The sequence below is a fragment of the Hyaena hyaena genome, unplaced genomic scaffold (assembly GCF_003009895.1).
Source record: "Hyaena hyaena isolate Hyena2069 unplaced genomic scaffold, ASM300989v1 scaffold_191, whole genome shotgun sequence".
Classification (NCBI taxonomy): Eukaryota; Metazoa; Chordata; class Mammalia; order Carnivora; family Hyaenidae; genus Hyaena; species Hyaena hyaena.
In genome coordinates, this window is record NW_024080824.1 from 112,871 (window position 1) to 128,230 (window position 15,360).

Genomic DNA, 15,360 nt, shown 5'->3' on the forward strand with positions numbered 1-15,360 from the left:
GTCTACAGCATTTTCACTTATTGATGACCATCCAAGGTAGCACATACAAAACCCATACTCTTGAATGAGTTGTCTATTTACTACAAACTTTCCCCTAACTTCAGTGATCACAGTAGTGACATCAATAGCTCATCTCTACCAGTATCTCATTCTTGGTCTCAAAGCAGGATATTCCCAATGTCTGGATATTTTTGTCTAAGGTGAATGTGACTATAGCTAGACATGAGGTTAAGAAATACAGATGGAGCATCATCTGACAACAGCCAGTCCCCAAAATTAGTAACTTAGTGGGAGAATCCAAGAGGGGGTAATCCAGTCTCCATCTGAATAAGTAAAATTTTCATGGCAAAAGCACAGAAATCTGGTTCAGGCTGACTCTTTTCAGTTTTCCCTTCACTGCACCTCATGTCTTTTAAGTAAGAGTCTATTCTTGACTGAATCATCTTCCCTAAGACTAATGTATTACAATGTGTGATGAATAGAAGCAGTACTTCTTAGCATTGATGACTGGCTTGATTTTATTAATGATATAAAGCTTTGTGGGAGCACCTGGGTGGCTCGGTTGGTTGAGTGTCCAACTTTGGCTCAGGCCATGATCACACTGCTGATGGGTTTGAGCCCCACATCAAGCTCTGTGCTGACAGCTCAGGGCCTGGAGCCTGCTTCGCATTCTGTGTCTCCCTCTCTTTCTCTGCTCCTCCTCCAGTTGTGCTCTATCTCTCTCTCAAAAATGAATAAATGTTTAAAAAATGATTTAAAAAAAGCTTTGTAGCCTTAGACATGGAAAAAATGGAATATTTGCATAATGAATTCTAGTTTCAGTGCAAACATAAACAGCTAATTTTCTCCTAAACCTTCCTTCCACTTTTCCAAATTAAAAAAATAAAAATAATTTACATAAGAAGTTTGTTGTGGTGGGTGGTCATAAATATGGATTTGTCACTCAAAAGAATTATTCATGGGGGGCACCTGGGTGGCTCAGTCGGTTGAGCATCTGACTTCAGCTCAGGTCATGATCTCATGGTTCATGCGTTCAAGCCCCACGTTGGGCTCTGTGCTGACAGCTAGCTCAGAGCCTGGAGCCTGTTTCGGATTCTGTGTCTCCCTCTCTCTCTGACCCTCCCCTGTTCAAGCTATCTCTCTCTCTCTCAGAAATAAGTAAAACATTAAAAACAAATTTAAAAAAAGAATTATTTATGGATCTTGGTTCCATCATTTATTAATTATATGAATTTGGGCCATTCACTTAACTTACTTCTGTGCCAATCTTTTCATCTGTAACGTAGAGGAAGTAATATTACTTTATGTCATAGAACTTCTGTGATGATTAAATGAGTTAAAATGAAAAAGAATTTAGAGATGTTTTTGGCACATACAAGAAGATCCATAAATATAAGATAAATAATAGTAATGTTATTATTGATACAGATTGGCTTTCTCATCAAATACTATTGATTAGTCAAACTTATATGGCCCGACACCTTAACTACCACCTCATAAGACCCTAAAAAAGAGGCCCAGTTTAGCCATACCTAGTCATTTCCTGACTCACAGAAAATGTGAAATAATAAATATGTCATCTTTTAGACAACTAAGTTTGTTCCACAGAAATGAAAAGCTAATTATAAAGAGTGGAGAAGTACGGATAATTATAAGATTGCTAGTTTGAGAGTCTACATTTTTTCACTATGTTAAAGTTGAAATATTTTGCACAGAGAAGTCAATGGTCTGGGAACAAAACTAGGACCATCTGACATGACATTAGTTAGTGATTTTTTATAGAGTAGGCTCTGAACCAGATTCAGTTGGTCAAAGTGAACCAGAGTTTAAGAACTGGTGACAGAAAATATATATAGATTATTATAAAAAAAAAAATAGGGGCACCTGGGTGGTTCATTCAATTAAGCGACAGACTCTTGATTTCAGCTCAGGTCATGAACTCATGGTTTCGTGAGTTTGGCCCCATGTCAGGCTCTGTGCTGTCAGTGCAGAGCCTGCTTGGGATTCTTTCTATCCCTCTTTTACTCTCTGCCCCTCCCTTGCTCATGCTATCTCTGTCTCTCTCAAATAAATAAATAAACTTTGAAAAAATAAAATAAAATGTAAAAAAATTCATTGAAGGGAAAAAAATAAGTAGGTAGCCTGCAAAAGAAATAGAGTTGAAGGTACATTACTTTATGATGAAGTAAAAAAGGGGAGGAGATAATTTTGGTAAAATAAGACAAGATGAAAAGACTTGCCCATGTGCAATGGAGAGGAATAAATATATGTAAAGGCACAGATTCAGAGCAAGGCAAGAGGCAGATAACCCTCCACATCTGAAAAATGGGGTAAAAGCAATACTTAAACCATATGATTATGGGGGAGAATGAAAGGAGATAATAAATACAAAGCTTTTGGCACAGTGTCTAACCTGTAATAAGTGGTAAAAAAAAAAGTATCAAAAAAGTACTAATTTTATGATTATTAGAAATACCAAGAAAGAACCTAGAGAATGAGGCTTGGAAGTAGCAAAGGAAGGGTATCAGTAATTTTTTTTTAAATTTGAGTGAAAGAGAAAGAGAGAGGAGAGTGAGAGAAAGAGAGAGGAGAGTGAGAGAAAGAGAGAGGAGAGTAAGAGAAAGAGAGAGAGAGAGAGAGAATCTTAGGCAGGCTCCACACTCAGCACAGAGCCCAAAAGATGACTTGATCCCACAGACCATGAGATTATGCCCTGAGCCAAAATCAAGAGTCAGATGCTCAATAGACTTAGCCACCCAGGTGCCCCAAAGGGTATCAGTATATAGATTGATCTCTTTTTCATGAAAGAAAAAAGTGCCAATGAAGGAAGAACGTACAGTTGGGAGTCATTATAGGTAACTTGGATATAGGAGAACTTGGGGAAGCTTGTCTGCCGTTGAGAGTTCTGTGAGCGCTCAGTAATAAATGCATGACTTGGGTGACACATGATGAGGGCTAAGGCCATGTTCTTTACTCCTCCACTTGTTGATCAGTCTTCCGGTGCTTCACCTTAACTCTAATCTTTGTTTTATGAAGGGAGAGACATCAAAATACCAGGCTCCTGGAGTAGCTTGATGAGTCTGGTTCACGTCCTATTTTGAAATCTATGAAAAACTTATCTTAAATTCAGATGCAAGATATGTTATCTTTCTCATCATCAAAAATTGTTTTTAACGATGTAACTGAGTAATCGAAACCTCCTTGTCTTAAATTTTGAATCTTCGGTTTGTGTTAGCAACCTCTCACACACATCAAGGCTGAAGTGTTAATCTTGTATTGAACTCTGGGTTGGTTAATGTGCTTTTCTCATCATGTTACCTTCACACTCGGCTCCAATTTACAAATCTCACCAGTGGAGGCAATTTTGCTCTCTTTTCACCAGATGACAGAATTCTTGGTTCAGTGATGAAGTGTGAAAAACTTGCCACTAAAATACTATATGTGATACATGATATTAGAGGCTTTATTTCTCAAATTACTAACATAGTTTTTGAGATGTTTGAAAAGTTTTAAAGAAAATGAACAGTTTGGTGCATCTCCAAAATTTTCAAACTCCATTAAAAAATGAAGGAACACAACTGAATTGGACGTATGTTTAATTATTGACAGGTATTTAATCACATTTACCTTCTCCACTGTATGAGGATAATTATACCTAGATTGGATAAATATGGCAAACAGTATAATGAATGTAGAATGACAAGTATTTCAATACTTCAGAATAATTGAAATAATATGGTAAGGGTACAAAATCTTTATTTTTTCATAGCAAATATGTACAGTTTCCCTAAAAAAATGTGTGCAGAAATTAATGGTACTAGCAACAGGCTCCATTCTCAGTGTGGAGCCCAGTGAGGAGCTCGATCTCTCTACATGCTGCTCAAACTCATGACCCATGGGATCATGACCTGAACTGAAATCAAGTCAGACGTTTAACCAACTGAGCCCCCAGGTTCTCCTGAACTCAGATATTCTTAAAAATAAATACCAGAAGCACCTGTATCTTTAAAATTGTCTATTCTATTAAAAGAGAAGAAGAGGAGTTCATTCTGAAAGGATATGGATGATGAACAGAGGTGAATCTAGCATAAAGCTAAAGAATTTTGAGGTTCAGGACCCCTCACTTCCCTGGGTCTCTGGGAGTTGTGATTACATGTGGAATGTTCTAGGTGAGAAAGAAAAACCAAGTTGTAATCAGGAAAACTTCTTATGAGAATGCTTCTGACAAATTTCCTTTAAAAACTTTGGAAAATAAAAAAAGAACCTGAATTGACAAGACTCTAATAGTGCGTTGTGACTTCTTTTCTTAATTTAAATAGATACATACTCTGTATCTAATTATGTCTTTGCATTCTTTTTTCTTTAAAAGGGAACATCAGACATCACTAAGCTTCAGACTTCACTAAACTTGGATCTTGCCCTTGGGCTAAGTATAATAGAGTAAGAAACTGTGCTAAGGGAGCCTCTGTGTTTTGGGTAGTATCAATTTCAAACCCGGGTGCATGTGCATGTCTAGGTTAGTCGATTGCAATTAGAAACATTTTCCATGGAAACATTTTTTAAATGTTTATTTATTTTTGAGAGAAAGAGGAAGGGAGAGCATGTGCGCACAAGTGGGGTACAGAAAGCGACGGGGAGAGAGAATCCCAAGCAGGCTCTGTGCTGTCAGTGTGATTTCAGTAAACATGAGATTATGACCTGAGGCAAAAATCAAGGGTTGGATGCTTCACCTACTGAGCCACCTCTGTGCCTCTTTCCATGGAAACATTATACATTATAATAGTTAGATATTTAGCATAGGCAGCTGAAGTCTTTCAAACCCATTAGTAATTAGAACTAAAATTCTTCGGGGTAGGTCTAAGTGAAGAGATTGTAGACACAGAAAAAGAAGGAGAGAGAGAAAATGGAGGAGGAAAGAGGAAGAACGGAAGAAAAGGAAGGAAAAAACGGTGTAGTCTGTCAGCTCCCCGCTCTAGGGTAAACTTCAGGCACAATATTGAAATAGGAAAAAAATTGTTTTGAAAATGTCCTCACTCTGTGTTCCCTAGAGCTACACAGATCTCTAATATTGGCTCCATTAGAGTGCATGCTTTTCTAATAGCATCTCTATAACCTGCTAAGTTAAACTCTCACCTAAGGAATGTGACCCATCTCTGATGTTTGGAGTGTGGGCACCTAAATGAACAAGATCACTTCAGAAAGTACAAGACCAATGACACCTTTTCCCTTCGAAAGTGTACCTTTCCTTTGGAAACAAGAGAAGTTTTCTTTTTAGGGAAAAATCAAAGCACACCTGTGTGATGTGGAAATCCTTTGGCATCATGGTGATGGTGATGGTAATTGGTGGGGGGGGGGCAACAGTAGAGGTACTTGAGGCAGAAGGAGCAGCCCTGCAGGTCCGTTGCCAGGTCAGCTTCTCTAAATTACTTCTCTCCTGGGCTTCTTACCTACTTCCTTTTCTAAATATTCAGATTACCTAATGCTCCAAGTTTGAAAGTGACAGCCATTTTTTCTATGAAAATTGTAACTCAGGCACTTTCAATATCACCTTAGTGCATTCTAAGACAATCTATTTCATATATGCTGTTTTTTCTATTCCCTAACTCACATATCAGTAAGGTTCCTATGTGATATCCATGGCCATTTCCATTAGTTTTGTCTATGAGAGAAGATTAAATGAAACTCAGATTCTAAGTTTAGGTTAAATTCCTTTAGACAAAACAACATACTGAAGAGAGAGCCAAGTCACTGTTTGTTTGTTTGGTTTTTTTTTCCTGCCATTGTTTAGCTTTGTACATTTGTGGAACAAGAAATTTAAAAAATATTTTCACAGAAAAAAGGCAATGGTAGCACAAACTGAATGAAGTTTTGGTTCATACTTTCCTGATCCATACGATTGTATCTTAACTTTCCCTAAACTTTTGGATTACTTTCTCTTTTATTATTAGGAATGACAGGTTCACTTTTAACTATTGGCTCGTTACTTTGTCAATTAAAAAAAATTCTCCCCATGAGTAGGCAAACAACATTAAACTGTTCAGACTCAGATAGTTTTCTTACCCAAATTGGGACCATCTAACAGGCCACAAGAAATATATTCAGATAAGGAGAAGCCAGGGTGGTGATTTTCCCTTGTTCATGAACTCAAACTGCAGCAAACTGAATTTACCTTACTTTCCATTTCCTCATAGAAGTTGTCACCAGATGAGAGACAAAGTGAAAATACTTAGTTCATTTAATCAAATTAAACCTAATAGGAGCTTTGTTTAATTATCTAAGAGCAGAGTCAGCCAGACTTGGTGTTGAGAAAATGATGGATCTGGGGAAAGCACTTTAATCCAGTGCTAACCTGTTAGCTGTAGTTTTCTTTCTGTGCATATTAATTGTAAAGGGGAAATTTTATGTATCATTTAGATGGATCTTTTATAATTCGAGCCTTCTTTACGTGGAGTACAAAATGTATGCTTAGTTTTTCCAGTAACACTTGGGGAAATGCCTTGTAAATGGGTGTATAAATTTGCTTAATTAATCAAACAAAAGGAAAAGCTTTTAGAGACTAAAATCATGACGGGAACTTAAAAGAAGGAAATTAAAAAGATAAAGCTTATTACTGCCTAGTAATTTCAATTTATGCTGTAAATAAAATAGGTTTAAAAGCAAAGCCAGTGCAAATATGCCTCCACAGCAGGTTCTCCAGGATAATTGGCTGTGGCCCAAGAATTACCAATGGGCTCTGAGTCAATATTATTTTTTGAGTGTCCTTGGACTATTGAATTTATTAAGTAGTTTATTTGTAGTGAAGGCATTCTCTAGGTAACCTTGCCTATACTCTCCATATGGTCTTTAAACTAAGTGTAAGAGTTGAATATTGATAAACAAGGGTTTTCATGTTAATCTTGGAAACTATGCTACTCTACAGTTAAAACTGACTTCAAAAGTCACTGTGATTTGGGAGTTATTGTAACCAACCCATAGAGAAACAAACTTGAATTTAAGTCCTCAGCCCAAGGTCAATAGACCATGTGAACCTGCAGGTGTGCTGGTGGCTAGAACTGCTTTGCCTCTTTGTCTTCAGAGTGTGGTCTGTGGGCCAATGACTGTGTTTTACTTGGGTCTTTTTTACAAATGCAGAAGCTTGGGTCGTACCTTAGGACTACTGAATCAGAAGTCCATTTAAACAGCATCCAAGGTTTGAGAACCATTGTTCTAGCTAATGTGGGTATGCCAGGATAGTTGGTGTTCTTCCTTATTCCCAAGGGGATTCGTATTTGTATTTCTGTTTGGTGATATGTATTGGATCATAATTTTATAGCAGTATATGAGTCAACTTTTTTTTAAATTACATTATATCCTTTTTCTTGTGGTTTATAGTAATAATTTAAAATAATTCAAAACAGGCAAATGAGTTAAGAAGTTATTTGAACCATGGACATAAAGAAAAAGTAAATAAATAAATAAATAAAAAGTTCACCATCTTCAAGTTTCCCCATAGTTTATAATTTACAAATTATTTTTCAGTAGAAAATGATTTTGTGCTCATTATGTAGAATGATTTCATTCAATGATTTATTTATTTCCCATTACAAATCTAATCTAAGTGTTGTAACAGTTGTAAAACCCAAAAATATGGGATATAATATAAATAACTAACATTTATTGAAACCCTTCCTATATGCCAATAATTCTTCCAAGTATTTTATGTATATCATTTCATTTAAAACACACAATAACCCCATAAAATAAAATATGTACTATTGTTACACCACTTTACAATTGTGGAAAATGAAGCACAGAAGTGTTAAGTCCCCCAGCCACACAATAAGTTTGTAATGGAGTAGAAATATAAATGTAAGTAGTCTTTTTTCAGATACTACATTCCATTAAAAACTTATACAGCCTGAACAACCTAAATGCCCAAAAGCAGGCAAATAAATGGTTTATACAAATTGCTGTTGTCAATGTCAAAATGTTAGGCAACCATTGTACATTAAATCTGGCCAGCAAAAGTGGATTTTGGCTTAGAGTCTTACAAAGCTAAATCTAAGTGTTACCTAAGCTGCGTTCTCGTCCAGAGAATCTGGGAAAGGGGACTTTTTGGGGTTATTGGTAGAATCCAGTTCCTTGCGTTTGTAAGATGGAAGTTTTTTGGTTTTTGGTTTTTGGTTTTTCCCTCTACTACCTTTAGCCATCACTCTCAGCTTCTGGAAGCTGTTCTTAATCCCTTCTATTAATGCTTCTAACCTCTCTGATTTGCCCTTTTGCTTATAGCTGGACAAAACTCTCTGCTTTGAAAGGCTCATGTGATAATTATGGGAATTATACATTATCATATTCAAAGGTTCTACTCACACTCAAAGGGGAGAGAATTTCTGGAGAACCACTAGGAGGTCAACTTAAAATTTCAACCACCACACAGTTCTTTCCACTTTTTAATTTTTTTCCAAATTTCTGTAATGAGGACTATTTTCTTTCTTTTTTTAAAATGAGGAATACTTTCAAATCAAAAAATAATTTATAGAATTGTTTTTGAATTCTTTTTACAGTGCATTTATATGACCAAAGTGGAATTACAATTTACCTTGTGAACTAAAAATAATTTTTTAATTTTTTTTAATTTTTTTAAATTTATTTCTAGGAGAGAGAGAGAGAAAGACAGCGTGAGCAGGGGAGGGTCAGAGAGAGAGGGAGTCACAGACTCTGAAACAGGCTCCAGGCTCAGAGCTGGCAGTCAGAACAGAGCCAAACGCAGGGCTCGAACCCAAGAACCGAGAGATCATGACCTAAGCGAAAGTCAGACGATAAACCGACTAAGCCACCCAGGCGCCCCTAAGAATCATTTTTTTTTATTTAAAAAGGAATTTAATACGATTGCCTCTACCTCAACATCCGTTTATTCAAGGGCATCTCAGTGAACCGCTCTTAGGTTGACATGACAGAGCCTAAGAAAACAGGCTTTCTACTCTCACATATTGGGAGTTTCAACGCTGTTTCTGAGGAGGGGGCTGCAGAACAGAAAAAGCTGCTATTTCTGTCAAGTTACTGAATGTTTCATCTGATTGCTAGAGTCACAGGCAAAATAGCCAGAGGGTAGACAGGTATATTGCTCTTTTAAAAACAGATGGTGGAACTCACAAGAGATTTGAGAGGGAGGGAAAACAGAAACCTCAACAGAGTAACAGATTTCTATAAAATGAACATCTTATATACAAAAGTAGGTATAAAATCGCCAATAAAATATTTGATCATCTGTTACCTTTCTAAAAGTTATATGGTATTTATTAATAAAATGTTCACTCTCTGATCTTTTTTTTTCGGTTTGTATATCAAATTTTGAAAATAAAAATTTTTATAAAACACTTTTACTGTTATATTCACATATAAAAATGGTAGCATATAACCATTTTTTAGAGATACTTAATTTACAGTCTAAACTAATATATCATAATTGAGGCTATTGATTTCCTGGTAATTGCAAATATATTTATTAAATTAAGTCACTGCCTTTATGTTGATGTAACATTTAGTTTTATAGTAAAATACATCATTTCAAAAGCAAAGCTGTAGACTACAGTCCTAATTCTATCAAGGCAAGTTGCTTATTGCTTGTTGGAAGGAGATATTAAATTTTCTTCAGAGTTTACCTGCAATAGGTATTGTAAAATGATGAGAACAGAGATAAATATTAACGTGGCATATACTCTAACCATAAGAAATGAAATGTCTTGTGGCAATACATTTCAAAGAAACCATTTATTTATTGACGAGGTCTTGCCCTCTGTAGATAAAGATAATGCTACTGCTCAACTTGTCAAATATTTTCCAGGAATAGGGAAACATTGAAAATATCTGCCTTTATCCTCTTTGCAAGAATTGCCTAGTTTTAAGTGTTTAGGCTACAATCATGGAAAAGAATGAAATAAATTAATCATGATGATCAGACATACGGCCATGACCTCATAGGCACAGATTTTTCTCTGTGACCTAAGCTTATCTTTATTAATGTGTGGTAGCTTTATTTTCATTTAATATTACCATCAGTTGATTAGACAAACACAATTTGTGATCAATCCAGAAGTCATTCAAATGTATAGAGATGAAGGGTTTTACCAGGATTTTGGAAAGAACACCATTTTCTGCTACAGACTCTCAGATTTATGAAGGCAGAGAGCATGTCTGTCTTATTCATATCTATAACTTGCTGGGACATAGCACAGAGCTTAGCACATAGTACCAACAATTCTACATTGATTTAATTATTTTTTCATCATCTCAGAAAACTGTGAGAGTATTTAGTAGATGGCACTATTGTGGAACATATACAGTAAATACATTTAAGAAGCAATTTACCTTATTTCCCTGTCTTTAGAGAGTCATGTTTAAAAATCCGATAAGAGGAAAAAACCGATGTGAAAAAATAACAACTAGATCTATTTAATGTGGCTGAACAAAATATGGTTAATAGCTGGTTCCACTGAATGACTTAAACCCGATCCTTTGTTAGTGACTGTACACTAACAATATGATTTGAATCACATAGTGTTTCTGTAAAATTAGCTCATTTCTTACAATCTTAACCTTGCTTTTCTTCAAGCATCAAAGTTTAGCAATATACCATACACAACCTATTTATTATTAGTACCAGCATCATTCTCAGAAAAGGAAAGAGGAGAGTCATTCCAATTAAAATATAAGCAAAACATATAAACTTTAAAGTTTTAAAATAAAGTTAAAGAAGCAAAACACCTAGCAGAAACAAACTATTCAATCTCATCAGAGGTCTAAAATACTATCTGATACATGGGAAGACCAGTATTTAAAAAAAAAAAGATTTTTTTTTACTGTATGTATGTCAGTTCTCCAAAAGATTATATATATGTAGATACAAAAGGATCTCAAAAGTGATGTTAGGAGACAATTGACATTTAGTACTGTACTTCTATATCTTTGAATATTTCCTATTTTAAGTAACAAATACTACCTGAAACTAACAAAGAAAATTTTGAGAGAAGAATCAGGGGACGAGACCTTGTTTACATGATGGCAGAATATAGCATAAAGATAGGCTAATGAAATACAGAGGATTTGAACCTTTGTAAAATAAATGGTCCTGACACAAAGTGGCTGTCTATTTAAAGAAATATAAAATTGAATGCCTACTTTGTGCCTTGCATATTAGTGTCATAAGGGCAAGCAAAACAGATTAGTAATTTTAAAGTATTTTCTTTTTATTTAATCTAGTGCTATGCACACATATAGTATCTGCTTAACAAATTCATATTAATTGTTTACATTGTAAAAATTGAAAATTATGTATCTATAATAATTTAACTTGTATAAAATCTGGACAGTACTAAAATAACAATAATGGTAATGTCAGCAACTAACACCTACAGAAGACTATCTTTTTACCAGGTACAATCCTAGGAATTCTATAGGTATTACCTTTTTTATTCTTCATGGTAACTCCATGAGGTAGATTCTGAAACTCTCTACAGTTTGCAGAGGAGGAAATCACGAGACAAGAATGGTCAAGTAACGTGCCCAAGGTCAGTCATATGGAGAAAAAAAGTGGAGTCAGGATTTGAATACAGACAGTCTGACTCCAGGAGCCTCATCTCAAACTATAAAATGTGTGTATGCGAATATTCATATTCACTCTCTTACTTTTTACAACAATGTTACTGTCAGAGATTATTTTAAATGTACATGAGTGAAAGACCTATAGAAAAGATAATGGAAAAAATGTCTTCACTCTAGTGAAGACAAAAAGGACAGCAGTTAAAACTTCCACAAGAAGAATTTCTTGAATGAGAATTATTTTACTTACTTAATATTTTACTAATTCTACTTATTTTATTAGTGTACTTATTACAGTATTTTAATGTTACTGAAACAACTTCATTTGGATGTAAATAAGAAGACATGATTTTCAGTGAGATATGTAAATATACTGTTAAATATTACTCTTTTACATTTCAGGTGTTTTAGTATAATGCATTCTTTACTCAAATTTTAAGAAAAAAAAAGCTTGAAGTATCTATAATGACATATAACTAGAGCCGACTTTGAAGAGATATTTAGCAACCAACACAATCATATTGAATAAGTATTTTCATATGATATATGTATGTCAAATATATATAATACATGTTATTTAATTACTAATGTCTTTCTTAAAGGGAAGAACTTTATTCTTTATTAAGATTCCATGGTAGAAGTTATAAAGGATTTCTGTTGGAACACATTTGGAAAATAGAGTAGCTTTAGTTGACTTGCACTGCACAGAAGATTATTAAAGGAATTCATATCGAAGTCCAAATCATAGTTCAATGTCCTGTATCTGATTCCGTGATCTCTGTAAGAAAGTCTTCTGCAAAGAATATGCCCCTGTACAGCCGAGATATTTAACATTGCTTGATTTGCTTACCGTTATTCCACTGCAAGCTTCTGGTGTAATCCCACATACAGTTTACAATTTTAACTGGATTTGAGATTAAAAATTCTTATACTCTGAGGAAAAACTGTTGTTTTGTACTCATAGCAACAACTTGCTATCAGAATGAGTTTAAAACCCATTCGCTTGATTGACAACAACTTGCAAGCTGAGTAATAAGTGAAGAAACTCTTTCCTTTCTGCAATTCAGCTCGTCAGAGACAAAGCATCCCATTAAGCACCATGCTGAAGCCAGCTAGTAACAGCCTCGCCCAGTTTTCATCCCACTTCTTCCCCTAAACTCTAACAATCTTGGAACTCCCCATTTCCCCCAAACTGTTTATATGATACACAGTCAGCTCTCCTCAAAGGAACTGTGCCTGACCTTCATCGGTCACCCTTCCTGGTAAGGGCAATACCAGCCCTGTCTTTTCAATTGAGATGATTGGTTACATGAGCCTCTGATAAAATCCTGCAACAAAAAGTCCTATAATATTATTTTTAAATAATTGACAATCATTATGGATATGGAGATCCTAGTGAATATAGTTGACACTTGCCAACACTTTTAGATTTGTGTTTGTAAAATAAACGTAGTAAAATGAAAACACAGTGACTAAGAAAGAGAGAAGACTCTTAAGTCAGATACATGCAGATTTTATCCTGGATCTATAATTTACCAGTTGTGTGACATCATTAGATCTCTAACATATCAGTTTCTTCATATGTAGAGTGGGGTTAATAATAAAATAGCCTCATGGCTATTTGGTAAAGACCAAATGAAATAGTTGTCTAAAATACAAACATTAGTAATGCCAAATTTTTGTTATTGTATTTCTGATTAACTGTGTCTTTGGTTTAATCCAGGCTTACTAATGTTTATTTTTAGATGTATTTAATCATAGCACAACAATGTTTAAAAGAGATATGGATAGTCTAAACCTTTTATAGTGCAAAAGTTTGATAATATTATGCCTCTTCTTTTTTTCAGTTTAAGAAAATAATGTTGCTAGAGAATAACTCAACATTTCGCCATAACAGATATGCTGCAAAATAATCTCAAGTTATTTAGAGGCAATTACTGTTTTCTAGTAACTAGATCAACAACCAAAAATCAATAATCAAAAATATTCGAAAATGAGCTTACATTTTCAGTGCATTCTTTATGCATCCGAGAGTCGTTTTGTGTCTTGGAGTGTGTGTACTCTTTTCTCATTTCCCTACCAATGATGATGCTTTTGCCCCAAAGAACTTCAAATATGTAGACGTTTTTTTGTTTTGCTTTAATTTCAAATATATCTCCTACAGTTAAGAAACACAAAACCCAGACATGTTGAACCTGAGCGAAATAAATGCAATGAGATTGTCAGAATAAATTTGTCTAGGTGAAAATTGCATAAGACAATGGACTTCTGGGGCTGAGGAGGAGGTTGCATATAGGGGAGTAGAGGGCATGAGGGCATGGTACCTATCACAAAATAGGCATTCAGTAAGTAGCTGTTGAATGAATGAATACATGAATTTATATGAACTACTGAATCAGGAAAGCCTTGACTCAACAAACCCTTGTAGATTTCTTGTTGATTCACTGCCAAGGCTCCTTGACACAGACCTTTCTTTTGTAGAGGTATTTTTTAAATCATTTCTTTCCCTTACCTCTTTTCCTTTCTATTCTTATTAGTACAAAACCCAGTGACACGGCATATCCACTTATATTGAATCAACTGATTTTACTAGCTAACTATCAAGGACACACAGAAACTCTTAAGGCTTTATGCCTTCAAGTTGTTTCCTACAAATAAGAGACTAGCTCCTGTTTTTTCTGGTACTTAATGGATATTCATTAAGTGAAAGTAATCTGTTTATTGGGTTAATAATCAAAGATACATGAAATTACGTAAATTATTAGAAAAGCAATCCCACCCATTCAAGGAATTTTTGAATATAGAATTAAGCAATTTGTTTTTCCAACTAGGTTCTGCAATTAATTAATTAACAATAACTCATTCAAATTTAAATTCAGTGTCTATAACAGTGTTTTCCACTGAGAATATACAAGATGGTCCAATTAAGTGCAGAAAAAAATAAGTAAACTTTTCTTTTATCTTTGTTCTAGTAAAGCTAAAAAATTTAGGGTAAGGGAACAATAACATTCTATAGATTGGAGAGCCCAAGAACTTTATTCTAGATGAACCCTAGTGATCCTCTATAGCTCATCCTCTTCATTTTGTATTATTTTATGCCTGTTTAGCAATATAAACGTTATTTTAGTATAATATTATTTTATAAAAATCCTGAAGTTCATAGAAAATCTAGGTAAAAGCATTATCATTTAACTCCACTGTGAAAACCTTAAATGGCAAAGGTCTGGTCATAGTGATTTCATATAATTATAAATTTTTAAAAGACTAAGAGTGGTCCTTAAATACAACTTAAAGACTGGATAGCATAAACCTTTTTTGGTGGTGCATCTCATAACATGAAAATATAAATTATAACCTTGGCATTAGTCTTTACAGAATTATGTTGGGGAAATTGTTTTAAGAAATATAAAGACTTTACAATGTATGTTACCTTAGTATCTCCACTGAGCTTACACATTAAAATTCACAAATACCTAACAATCCTTTTACGAAGGATTGTGTCATCCTTGAGCAGGGGCCCTGCCGATCTTCTCCGTGTCGTTCCAATTTTAGTATATGTGCTGCCTAAGCAAGCACACAATAACCTTTTTAAACAGGACAAATGATTGTAGCTAAAAATAATTTGACCCTAAAAATGTTGTAGATGAAATGAACACTTTTATAATGTCTAGAAGCTTAAGAAATGACTAGGTTCTAAATATGAGATCAGTAAACAGTGCTTAGTATGTCAATAAACTGCTACCTATCTGTTAACTCTGTTAAATTTACTTGATAGTCACACTG

General features: G+C 34.6%; 1 non-coding gene across 1 annotated transcript; it reads right to left on the reverse strand.

Annotated features, from left to right (window-relative positions):
• Positions 1-15,044: 15,044 nt before the first annotated feature.
• Positions 15,045-15,153, reverse strand: LOC120237856. Its single transcript, XR_005530064.1, has one exon. It is a non-coding gene; the product is annotated as a U6 spliceosomal RNA (small nuclear RNA).
• Positions 15,154-15,360: the final 207 nt, after the last annotated feature.